Source organism: Ursus maritimus, unplaced genomic scaffold (assembly GCF_017311325.1).
Source record: "Ursus maritimus isolate PB19 unplaced genomic scaffold, ASM1731132v1 scaffold_25, whole genome shotgun sequence".
NCBI lineage: Eukaryota > Metazoa > Chordata > Mammalia > Carnivora > Ursidae > Ursus > Ursus maritimus.
In genome coordinates, this window is record NW_024425008.1 from 28,381,782 (window position 1) to 28,395,361 (window position 13,580).

The 13,580-nt window shown below is 40.9% G+C and overlaps 1 protein-coding gene across 11 annotated transcripts in view; it reads right to left on the bottom strand.

Moving 5' to 3' along the window:
• Positions 1–13,580, bottom strand: part of SIPA1L1 (signal induced proliferation associated 1 like 1) — a 371,790-nt gene that overhangs the window by 185,032 nt on the left and 173,178 nt on the right. For all 11 annotated transcript variants that reach the window (XR_005837672.1, XR_005837671.1, XR_005837673.1 and 8 more), the window contains one exon: positions 10,196–10,257. The gene's annotated coding sequence lies outside the window, so the exon portion shown is untranslated. The remainder of the gene's footprint in view (positions 1–10,195; positions 10,258–13,580) is intronic.

The following is a 13,580-nucleotide window of genomic DNA, read 5'->3' on the forward strand; positions in this document are numbered from 1 at the left end:
ACGGTTTCACGGCTCCCCGCTTCGTACCTCAATACTCAGCACTGGAGATGTTCATTTGTAGAGATCCAGATGCATCTTCCTGCGTCTCAGGCTGGTTCCGTGGTTGTTTAGGCTGGTCTGGTACCTATCCAGCTCGACTCGGGGGACCGGCTGAAAAAGGGGTCTCCTACTCCTCCGCCATCTTAACTCCATCAGCTGGGTGATTTTCAACTTAGGGTGGGTTTACTGGGAAGGAAGCCCTCCCTAAGTCGAGGAAGATCTGTCTATTGGGAAGGAAAGAACCTACAACGCCCCTCGAATCAGGCAGCCTTAGAATACACGCACTCATCGGCCCATTCCACACCCCTCGGTCAAACAAGCCGCGGAGAGCCGGTGACTAGTGTTTGGAAATAACCCCAAGAGGCCCGTCGAGGTAAACTATCAGCGCTCCCGCGAATGTCAAATCCCCGCCAGACAGTCAGTGCAGGTTCACCACCCAAAGCCGGGCAAGCCCTGCTGACGGGGCGGTTGCTGCCAAGGCAGAAAGAAGCACCTCTCGTCCGCCTGCAGCCGTGATGAGGCATCGTCCCACTGAAGGAGGCACCTCGATCAGACACGATCTGCGTGGCGTCTCTTCACCCACAGCGGCTTGAGGACTTAAAACAGACAAGAACGGTTCTGCTTTGCAGTTCCTCCGGAGAGAGAGGACGCAAATGTCTTTCTCCGCCTCTTAATTGTCCTTGCAAGTTACACGTTCTGTAGACCAGGTCACGCATCTCTCAGTCAGAACAGTCTTCCACACGGATAGGTACCAACTGAAAAGCCTGAGGGCAAAGAGTTACGCCAAAACAAAAAGCAATATTCTATACGAAAGCTCAACCACGGCAACAAGTCCATCTGCCAGAGAAGCCGCCCCCCCTGCTGAACAAGGAGACGGAGACTCTGAAACCATTTTTCACATGGCCGGGAACTTCATGGTCATTGCCAACAGACTATTACTGCCATAGATGAAGGGCAGTGACTCCTGTATTTGTAAATATTGTGAAATGTCAGAAACTCATTTTAATGCAATATACACTACAACATTTGTTCAATATGGAAATCATTTTCTTCTGCAAAAGGTCCAGGCAGATAAAAAATGGTATCATCAAGAACTAGTTATTCTCTGGAAACAGGATGGTCAAAAGTAGCCAGTTCTCAGATGGAAGGTCATGAACTGAACAGGATGTTTATAGTCACCCACTCTAGCAGAGAATAATAGTAATAACTATTTATGATACTTCTCCTAGTTATGATACTTTACAGTTTCCTAGAGAGCATTTTTGTATTCATTATCTCGTTTGGGAAAATGGGCCAAGTCTATGCAGGACTACAGGGAACACCCCAGCATCAAACAGACCACAGGGCCTTAGGAAGCTCACAGAAAAGCAATGTTCTCCTCTGCCCGTACAGGAAAACAACTAACAAAATTGAAATAATTGCATCTTCTCTTGTGCTGAAGAACAGCTGAGAAACAGTAACTGAGAAACTATTTTATAGTTCATGGTGTTCCCCCAGATTTGAAACACCACATTCCTGCAGTCAATAACACACTAAACTCAATAATCACGGCCCAAAAAGGAGTCTGCAAAACAAAGACGAACTACTTAAGAAACCAGACTCTTTTTCTTTCTTTTCTTTCTTTCCTTTCTTTTCTTCCTCTCTCCTTCATCTTTGTTGTTGTTTTTCAAGCATGGAAACCCGGAAGAATGGGCCTACTTTGCCTTTTGTATCCAAAGATAGCAGAAAACAGATACAAACTCTTCCAAAAAGCACCATGACCCTGCCTCTATCCTGTAACATTAGGAAGAAAGTGAACTTGACAATGAAGTTTAAAGACCTGGTGAAAAGGACAGAGATCAGAGACAGCAAACTAGAAAAGGCAGAAGAGAAACATTCAAGCATCCAGATTGCGTCCTTCCAGACCTGCCAGATTACCTGCCTTTCTGGCCAAGGGATTACCCCTAATCGTGATTCTGAGCTGTGGTTTCACACCACCTCTAGGGGACTCCAAGATTCAAAGAATGTGACAAGATTTCAGAACAAAATTTTAATTTGACCAATTTATGGACGACAGTGAAATATAAGAATGGCTGGAAATCACCTCTCTGGGAACTAGATGACAGTGTACCCTCTTATCTTGAAACCTGAATAACTTCTCACACTTTTCATTCCTTTAAAGAAAAAAAGAAAGATCTAGGCATATTAACAGTTGGGAAGAAGATTCAATTTTTTTAAAAAAGTGCTCCACTCATTTCCTAGCCTTCTCACAGAATTAATGAAGGAGGAACTCTTCTAGTAGCAAATTAGAATGGCTATTTTAAGGACTATTTTTTTCCCGCTAAGTCAGCAAGTCAAACTTTCTATTAACTGAGCATCTACTACTACAAGGAAAGAAAAAAAAAAAAAAAACCCCACCACTGACAAGTTAACAATTGTTCAAAAGCTGTCCTCAGACCCTGGTCAGGAAATAGTGGCTACCTGGTACAAATGACGTCAACAGAAAAAACAGTTGATGGAGTAATGGTAGAGTTAGCAATTTCCCTTTGGTGTTTTACTTTTTAGACTACAAATTCCTCACCCGAACTCTTTACTCTCTAATTTTTTTCCCAGATCAAGTCTACCACTTCATTCTTTCCTTGAACTCGATTTTATTCTCATCCTCCACTTAGAAAAAGTCAAACCTATTCACGTCTACCTCTCCCCCAGCCCCATCTCCATCTCCATCGCTCCAGCTCATCTGAAAAGGAGAAAGTGGAGGTGGAGAAGGAAAAAGGTAGCTTGCTCTAAGGAACAAGAAGATTGGGAGGCCCACTGAAAATGACTTATCCAAATCCTTTCCAAAAAGAGATTACACTGAAATCGTATCTAAAAACAAAAAACTCATCAAGCTGTCCTTCTGTGGAGTGGTAAACAATAAAATCAGGAACCCACTGACAGATAGTCTTTTAACTTAAGAGTACAAGTAGCAAATAAACAAATGGGGAGGGTTCTTTATTTATTTATGGTGTTAGCACTGGGGCTGAGAAGAGTTGCCTGAAATAAATCTAATGTGTGCTATCCAAGAAAATCAACTGACACACAATCCTAGCATTGTGGATAAAAAGACAATGGTTCGAGGGCACCTGGGTGGCTCAGTCAGTTAAGTGTCTGCCTTTGGCTCAGATCATGATCCTAGAGTCCTGGGATGGAGCCCTGTATCAGGCTCCTTGCTCACGGGGGAGCCTGCTTCTCCCTCTGCTGGCCAATCCCCCTGCTTGTGCTCTCTCTCTCTGACAAATAAATTTAAAAAAAAAAAAAAAATCTTAAAAAAAAAAAAGACAATAATTCGGAACTATTGAACATCATCGTGCAATATCTAAATGCCCCACAGGTAAAAAGGTAGAAAAGATAGGATTATTATTTATTAATGACTTTTAAAAACAAATTAAAATTTGCTTTCTTCAGCCACTGAAATACAAAGATCTCAATTTGGTGCTTAAAACTAAAAACACATTGTGACATCAATGAACCTAAGTCTAAGTGTTTTCCAATAATACAGACTTCTCAAGTAACGCAAAACCTGGCAATATTTGCCTAATAGAATCCTGTGGTCTTTCAAGATGCTGCAATGGCAACAGTGAAACCTGCCAGCTGCTGCTGTGTAACAAAGAACATTCTCACTAACCTCCCAGCTTCCGCGTTAACACTCTCTCAAAAATCCTCACTCACTTCCAGGGGTGGGCCTCCCAAAGAATTCCAGGCTAACATTTAACCAGACACAGAGCCAAAACTGAATGATACCACAAAATGCAGACTTCCTCTAAAACAACTTTTACACTCTTCACTTGGAAGAGAGGCCAAAGGACAAAGCTCTCATCATTTGTTCTGTTTACACCACAATGGCTTCAGGACAAGAAACCAGGGGGGTCACTGCTGGCCAAGGGGCTGGAGCGCATCACTGCTCCCGGAGAATGCCTCAGTTAAGGACACTTGAAAGCAGCCCACTGGAAGCTGAGAGGGCTGTGGCATACCGAGCTATTCTGGGCCTCCGAGAAGGAGGCCAGAAAACAAATGCTCAGAAACTATCACGACACCACAAGGGACAAACACTTTCAGATCCAGGGAGACGTCTGTTGCTTGAGTTTTTGTGGTGTGATGACTTGAAAACCAATCACCCAAGTTATTGTAAACCGAAGCCTGGAGTGGGCTAATCAGAGGTCCCAGTCAGTGCAGAACTCCTCAGGCTTGCAGTGTCACGCTGCTCAGCTGTGTGAAGCTGGTACAGGACAGGGAAGGGGGCGGACAGACGAGGCACATCAGAGAGGAGGCAGCGGGGGACAGATACGCCATATTGAAAAAAAGCAAGCCCAGGAAAGACTCTGACATTCAGTTATCCCTGGAGAATTCCCACGTACAGCCTTCGGTTGCTTGACTTCTCTCCTACCTTTCTATCAGGGGAGCAGAATGTATTTCTTTTAAAAGCATCCTATTCTTCTACTCTTTCTATAAAGCAGCTTATTTCACAATACTCCTTCACTTAAAGAAGAAAAACAAGAAATGTGCCCTACTCAGGAAAATCTCTCCCTAAAAATGGATGGTAGCAAAAGGTAACCAGTGTGGGCCCCAGTCCAGCTATCTCCTTACCCCGCGATGAAGCGACGACAACCTGTGTAAATAAAACACTGGCCGCAGTTCAGATGATATTAGGTTTACCACGTACCATATAGAGGTATTTCAGCGTTTCTGGGTGCCACTACCTTCCGTCAGTCTTTTATTCACAACTAGGGTGAGGGATTTATCCCTGTTTCAATGGTGTGCTCTGTGTTCTGTGAGAACACATTATTAGCCAATGTTAATAACAGCTACTTCCAGATGGTACGATTCTACATGGTTCTCATTTTCCTTTCTATCTTTATGTTTATTTGTTTTTACATTTTCATAAGCATGTATTATTTTTTTTAAAGTTATTTTTTAAATATGCTGGGAGACGGCATTAAATGAGATTTTCTTCATGTTTTGAATAAATACAACTGAACGGATGTTATTCCAAATGATCATCAAAATACAAGTAAAGGATCAAATTATAGCAGCACTTACTGCTGGGCCCTGGCCTAAATCTTTACAACCAGTAAGCTCTACACACTTGCAGAGCATGGAGATCAACTGGTACCGCCATCTTTAAATAAAGCCTTTACGTAGTGCAGGGGGTACATTATCACATTTTAGGAATAGGGTCAAATATCCAGACAGAAACAGAGACAGCTGGTCTATCTTCACACACAGTTTAGCACAGTTCTCCAGATTACAGAAGGGGCACCTAAATAACCCTCAGACTAGACTAATTCTGTTTAATTAGTCTGAGAATTGAAAAAAAAAAAGATGAGATGGGAAGTGTTCATCAGGGATTAGCTTTCACTCAGAACACTGGGATTTCATTTGCACAAAGTTAGAAGGCATCTGCTCCTGAGGGGATAGGACAGAATCAAACATAAAACTCCTTTAGGTATTTTCATATTAAGAACTTTGAAATTCTTAACTGAGGTTTTACAAATCATTGCACCCATTAAACAAGAGGTATTGACTGCCATGGAAGAAATAATTCACAGAAAGTTACCTGGAAACCATAAGTGATGTTAAATTCCCACTAGAGATACACCTTTCATGCCCCTCTGTTTATGTATTGGCTAATGACCCAATTATTTACACAATATGCAAACTAAGGGTAATAAGATTGGGTGATTTGTATTAGTACTGAGGCATGGTCTCTTGGCTCCTAACTGCGGAAAGAGATTAAGTGAAAGGTTAATTGGGTACTAAACAAGTCCTCGTGACAAACAGGATCACAGTTCTTCCTAAACAGGCGTTCTTCATACACATAACCTAAATTGCAAATATGAAGGTCTTTGTGATTTCTTTTAGGGAACAAAGCTTAACTAACCACATAATACAGAATTTTGTCAAGGGTGTTCATGAAATACTTCACCAGTTTCTTAGAAACTCACTCTAAAATCTACCAACTTAATTCAGCATAAGTGCTACTAATAATTTTATAATTTAAACACCTGATTTTCAACAACTCCAAAATGAATGTGGCAATGTCCAACAAGGAGCAATGCCCTAAATGAACAGAAACAACCTAACTCACATGCTTGTGCAAAGATACCCACAGACACAAAATAGTAGTTACACCTGCAAAATACAAAATCACACGGTGAGCGGTGGCTTTCTTCTACTTCCTGTCAAAAGATGTGTTCCTACGTGATGCCCATTCACATGTATTCCAAAATGAAAATAAAGATTTATTATATATATATTTATTATATATTATTATATATTTATTATATATTATTACCAACAGGTCAACTCACATTACAAGTTGAAAATCTGGTCTTTTTGCTATAGATTAGATAAATCTGCTTGTCCTTTTCTCTTTAGAGCAGACACAGTAAGATAGTAAGCGCTGGGCAAAACCCCTAATGCACCATCAGAGAAAACCCAAAGGGAAAAAAAATTAAAAGGCTTACTTTCTAAATAAGTCTTCTTCTTATCTTTAACCTAAATGACTTACAAATATCCGCCAGTTTAGAATGAATACGATAATTTTCAAGTTTTTGCTACAAAATAAGTTGAAACAAAGTACACTTATTATTTAATGAAGATAGAAAACAACTTTCACCGGCTTCATTGCCAAGTACCTAATAGGTCTCAACAAGTCTGTTGACCCTTCATTTTGAGAAAGGGAAGAAAAGGATCACAAAATTCTATCCTAAATATGAGAGACACTGATGAGTGGGACAAGTTAGAAGGAAGCAAAATAAACACAATATAAACTTCTAGGATTCCCCCCAACCCCAGTTGTGGTGTGGAGGTTAAGCTGAGGCTCCAGACAGCAAGAGACCCCTGGATTCCCCTTCCTGAAAAACAGACAGGCCAACAGTTCACCAAAGGTCAGGATACAGAGTCTGGAGGAAAATTCTAAAGCTAACCCACACAATCAAAACTGTTTTACAAATGTCGACTATTCAACTGCTTTCCGTCCACTTCCGCAATGTATATGTATCCTCTAGAGTACTTTCAAACTCAAAGAACAAGTCTCCCTTTCTCACTCCCTCAATCAGAATAAAGAATAGAAAACATTTAGTAGTATGCCAGATAATTTGTGCCAATTTAGATGATTCATGTATTGCTTTCCCAGACTAAATGGTCTATGGCCAGTGCTTTCAAGTCAACAAGGGTACAGAAAGCAAGACCTAATTATAGGTCTGAGTCACTTGTCTAGCAGTTCTCTCAGCCCCATGGACCATCCCCCACAAAGGCACCATTTCATTTTGAGGTACAAAATCAAGCCAAGCCTACCAATCCCTTTATATAAAAAAATAAATAAGAAGATACCATTCCACACACACACAAAACAAAAACATCAGTTCACAGTACTGATTTCTCAAAGAAAAATTTCAATAGTCTTCTTCCATTAAAAAGCAACTACAACACTCAATTTTTAAAATAAGAAAATGCACATAAAACATACTACAGGATTATAATGTAAATATCTTGCATTTCTTGTGTTTATATTTGACCTGACGTACAACATGGCGCATGCAATCTTGAATTCTGGTCATCTTCCAATGGGAGAGTAGCTCTATTCACAAGGGTCTCATTGATTGGACGTTTCCACTGATGGCTATCATCTTCTCCCATTGGCAACATTTTAATTTAAGATCCTGGGTCCACATTGGGGGAAAAAAAGCTAAAAATAGCTACATCTAAATAAAATTAAAAGGAGGACCCGTTCTTTGAACAACAGAAAAATGCACGCACACAGCACAAAAACCCCAATTTAATTTCGAAAAAAGATGTTATTGTTTTCCTTCCTGTAACGTGTATACAATATTCATGAATTTAGGGGAAAATATCTTCTGAGCTTACTTTTTTTCCCCCACACGTCAAACATTTAAACAAAAATAACATCCTGGGGGAAAAGAAAAAGGAGAAAGAAATTCTCTTCTGATTGTCATAAATCTTTCTCTGACACTTTATCAGTAATTATGTCCCCACGTTGAAAGGATTAATGATCCCTGAATGGAAATGACTATTTAGTTCTGTGGAGGCCACGTTCCAAACAAGAACAAAGGGTAATATGAACCCTCCAAGAGCAACGGAAGGAGCTATTTGATTGCAGCAGTTAAATAACCTAAGATCTATTCCCAACAAGAACGATACAAAATGATCTCAAAGACTCAAGCTCGGGTACAAAAGGAAATAATGACACAGCACCAGGGACTGCGGTCCTGTGTTTCAAAGTACCATGCTTCCCAACCTGTTCATAGGAGTGGATGCCTCTTCTGGAACGGCTGCCACCGTACAAGGAACAAACTGACGATTGAGAGTGCACAAAAGCAAATTTTGTAGGGGTGATGGCAGGAAAATGCAGACTTACCTAAGTCTGCCAAAAGCCAGCATTCTGAGCACAGGATGACTCGAGCTACTTAAATAAAAAAGCAGCCGACAGGACACACTGGGAAAAGCCCAAGGATGACAGAGTTGGTCCCACACAAGCCAAGCCTGCACGGGAGGGCAGAAGCAGGTGAAGAAAGGGAACTCACTAGCAGACCAGACACCGATCTAGGAAATAAGATAAAAAGCTGTCCACATGTTGATTAAACTCAACAATTTAAAGTCTAACACATTTAGTATAGATCACTGGGATGTCTAGTGTCTCAGAGCAAATTTATGGCCTCTTTCCATGATCCTGAATTTATTCTCAACTCCTCTGTGATATTAAAGAACAAATACATAGAGTATCTACTCTTACCTGAAGTTAAAAAGCATACCAAAAAAATCATACTACACAAATGTGATTGAAGCACAGACAAATGCGTGGAAACAATAAGGTATAGGATGAGGATAGTGGTTCCTCGGAGGCAGAGAACGGCACTGCGTTCAGGGGGCATGACCCTGGATTGTTTACTGTTCCACAGAACTGGTTAACGTTCCATTTCTCTAGAGTATTATAGGGAGAGTACACATGGGTATTTGTATTATTCCTTATATCATTGTTTTTATATTTGAAATATTCATTTTCATTTTTGAAGGACAAAAGCAAACAAGGCCTCAGCAGCCTGGGCACAGACTGTCCTAAGAAAACACAAAGAACAGGCCCATGCGCCATATATACACAGAGACAAGGAGCTGGTTTTCAGGCGGGTAGGCCAAGACCCTTTTCAGAGTTCACAGCCCAAGAGCGTTGATTAAAAGGCAAAACCTTCCGGAGGGAAAAGAGAGAGAGTGAAAGCAATAGATTTTATGCTCCTGTCTTTGAACACTAACTCACTCTCTCAGTGAACTGTTCAGAGTGAAGACGGTGCCAGTCAGCACGAGCGCACCCTGCCAGTTTAACTGAACGGTATTATTTTGCCTTGCTTTGCAATTACTCCCACATTCCCCGGGGAGAAACTAATGGATTACTAAAAATAAAATGGAGATTAAGTGAATCACTTAGGATGTTTTGGCTCCCAATGTAAACTGGCTTCAACAAAAAGGAAATGCACTGGCTCAAAAGCTTGGACTTCTGGAGACCTCAGGGCTCACTTCTCTGTCCTCTGCCCAGCGCCGCTTCTTGCTCAGGCCGCAGCCACAGCCCATCTCATGCCAGAACAGAACAACATCCAGAGGAAGAGAAAGCGAGGCAGGCTCTTCCTGTAGCCATCTGTGGTATGAGAACACTTCTGCCAGAAGCTCTCACTGGCTAGGACAGGATAACCCGACCATTCCTGAAACCAGTCTTCTGTCCCGGTAACGTCCAACACTGGCTGATGCTTTACTGGTGAGGCGTCGATCATGGACAAAGCAGGGAGGGGCTTGCCCCCAACCAGGGCCCTGCCCCGGAGCTCCTATGTGCCAGATGGATGGGATGCACAACGGGGATCCCACCCTAATGTCCGCCCTGCTGGTAGTGACTGGGCATAGCCTGAGCAGGACTGTGTTTATCTGAAGATGAGATTAGTCAGTATCATGATGAATTTATATATAAAGCTACAGACTCAAAAAGTAGATGACCAAATGAATTGATCCCTTTGAGAAAAGATTTTTAAAAACTTTGTTTCTAGGTTTCCACTGCTCCCATGAGAAACTTAAAGACACAAAGTCAACACGTTTTCAAGTAGGTGGGTCACAGGAAGTGCAGTACAGTACTTACCATATTCTTGGGCCATGGCTGCAGAAATTTAGACAACAGCATCCATATTAATAGTGAATAACCTGAAAAGAAAAATATAAAATACTTGTAAAAAAGTTTAAAAACAAAAAAATAGCTAAGTGCACAAGAAATTTCTTTAAAAGAAAATAGTTGCAAAAACAAAAAAAGTTTTATCTTTTTTCTGAAAGTGGCAAACCAGCCTTTTGAAAGTAGGCAGCTGCATTTAAATCAGAAGTTAGAGAAAACAGAGGCACCTGGGGGGCTCAGTGGGTTGAGTGTCTGACTTCGGTTCAGGTCATATATCTCAGGGTCCTGGAATCAGGATCCAGCCTCGCATCGGGCTCTGGGCTCAGCAGGGAGTTTGCCTGTCCCTCTGCCCCTCTCCCTGCCCTCTCTCTCTCCCCTCCTCTCTCAAATAAACAAAATCTTTTAAAAAAAGAGAGAGAGAAAACATTTGTAGTATTAGAGTATCTCTAAATATCTTCAAGTTCAAATCATCTGCATCTATTGTTAAACAAACAATACACATTTTAACCAACTAATATTGCCCTGGACTACTATTTGCAAAACTGAAACAGAAACACAATTATTAAATGGACCTCAAAAATCACGTTGTCTATCCCCTAGAAAACACATCTACCCTCTTCGAATCACTGCAAATTAAAGTTAGATAAACAGCTTCAATTTCTAAATTTCTAAACTCAGGGCTACGAGGGAATAGGTCTCAGAATAAATACATATATTGGATTCAAATATTTGATACTGCATGTTTATTAAAACTCTGAATATTCAGAATACCATAGAACACTAGAGAAAGACACCCACAGAACCAGGGACTCCAAGATCCTGGAAAGGTTTTGAATATTCGAAAGTGAAAGATAAGAACTTTGTCTCTATTCAGACCTTAGGACAAATAACAATAGAGCAAATCACACTCTTAGTTAAGAAGGACTTAAGAGGCGCCTGGGTGGCACAGCGGTTAAGCATCTGCCTTCGGCTCAGGGCGTGATCCCGGCGTTATGGGATGGAGCCCCACATCAGGCTCTTCCGCTATGAGCCTGCTTCTTCCTCTCCCACTCCCCCTGCTTGTGTTCCCTCTCTCGCTGGCTGTCTCTATCTCTGTTGAGTAAATAAATAAATAAAATCTTAAAAAAAAAAAAAAAGGACTTAAAAACATAAAAATCGATCTCTGCTATAATATTTCCTGGGCATGGTGTGCCCTGACAAGGCTGAGGACAGGTACTATCCAAGTATCTACAAATACCATGACTAATTTCACCTTTCTTAGTGTATATAAGGTGTGCCAATGTTCATTAGTTTGTCGGGAAGAAAAGAACTTTTTCTCTATCTTCTCATGTTCAGTTTCTAGGGGCCTGCTAATTAAACTGACAAGGACAAATTAACAGAAGAAAAGGTATAAGTTTCTTTATAGATGTTAATATTTTTAATGGGGATGTCACAGAAAACAAGTAAAAACCCAAAGAAGCAGTTCGACCCAGGGGCTTAAATACCATCTTAATAAAGGGCAATAAATTGTGCAGAAGTGACTAGACAGGAAAAGGGGACTGGGGCTCCTAAGGATGATAAATTGTGGAAAGACGACCAGGCACTATATGGTAGATAGGACCCTTTAGTAAGATTATGCGGACCCAAGTTCCTCTACTGATAAGAATGGTTCTTCTCTTCCTGGTATAGAGGTGGGACGCACTTTACAAATGGAAATTTATGCCCCCATTTTCAGGCAGGAAGGGGGAAGGAAAGAGAACCCTTCCTGCATCTGCTATTTCTCAATTTCCTTCACTCAAAATAATCCTTGTGCAAGTGGCATATTTTGGGGTGGCGTATTCTAATCATCTTCAGGTTCACAGAAATAAAAACACCATTAAAAGCATAATGGCACAAGTCTCAGGATGGAAGAAGATATGTGCGGTACATATATCCATCAAAGGACTGTTCAAAATCTATGAAAAACTCAGATAGAAATACAATACAAAGGCCACCTAAACAAGATATCCAAATGGTCAATAAGCATTTGCAAAGGTACGCAACCTCATTCACTGACTACAAAACAAAGCCACAATGAGATAAAATGACAGACTGATTAAGATGGCTAAAACTGAAAGTCTGACAATACCAAGTTTTAGGATGTGCAGCAATTCAGCTCTCTACACTGGTGGTGGGGGAGTGAGCCAGAAAACAGTTGAGCAGACAGAATCTAATGAAGCAGAACATAAACTCACAAAGTAGCCCAACAATTCCATTCCCACTCCCTAGCCAGGAGTGCACATGCATAGCCCCAAAGACACACTCGGTAACTGTCAAGTATTTATGTTAATAGCCAAAACTCAGTGACAAATAAATTGTTGAGTATTCATATAATGAAATTTTTTTTACAGCAAGGGTCAGTGTGCTTTTTCTGCAAGAGTCAAACAGAAATATTTTTGGTTTTTTGGACCATATAGTCAGGGAGCCCTGTTGCAACTACTCAACTTTGCATCTGGAGTACATTTACATAGACATTATGTAAATGAATGGGTGTAGCTTGTACCAATAAAACTTTATTTACAAAAACAAGCAGCTAGCCCACATGCTGTAATTTGCCTGCTACACGGTAATAAATATAAATGACTCATAACTAATACAACAACACAGACGAATCTCGCAAACATAATGTTGAGACAAAGAAGCCGGACACATGAGAGAATATACTAGATGATCCATTTTGTGAAGTTCAAAAATAGGTAAACCTGTGTAAATTAGGATAATAGTTACCTCTGAGGTGGTACTTATCTTTATATGTGTTACACTTATATAAAAAAGTAAAAAGTTGTGTTTTTTTTTTTTAATAAATAAAGAATACAGGCCAGGAGTATAAGTGGATGCTTTCTCAAAGCCCAGGCTCCCTGAACATCAACTACTCTGAGCAGCAGCAAGCCCTGAGCCCCCACAACGCACCATCCTGCAGCAGGCACATCCTAGTGTGATGTCTGCCCGGCAACCCAACCTTTGCTCGGAGTTCCAGGTGGGGCTGTGGCTAAGGACGGTGATTAGACAGAACACACAGGAGTGGCAGGAAGGGAATGCAATCCAGAGGGAGGGAGGAGAGTACCAGATGGTGGATGAAGAAACTGGTGGAAATAAGCCCCATGTTTTCATATCATCTGCTGGATAATTTATACGCGGAATAAAAGTCACATAAGCAGCTTAGAAACACAGTTTGGAAGGTCACTGAATGTGCCCTTTGGCAAAAAAAATGACATTTTAAAAGCTAGATAACTAGGGCTCTTAAAACACTGTTGAACACATTCGTTTCCAGTACAATTTTTTCCAGCTTTTCAAGTTGAGGAAGCAAATCTGACAGATAAAAGTCTTGACTTTCTAGGTC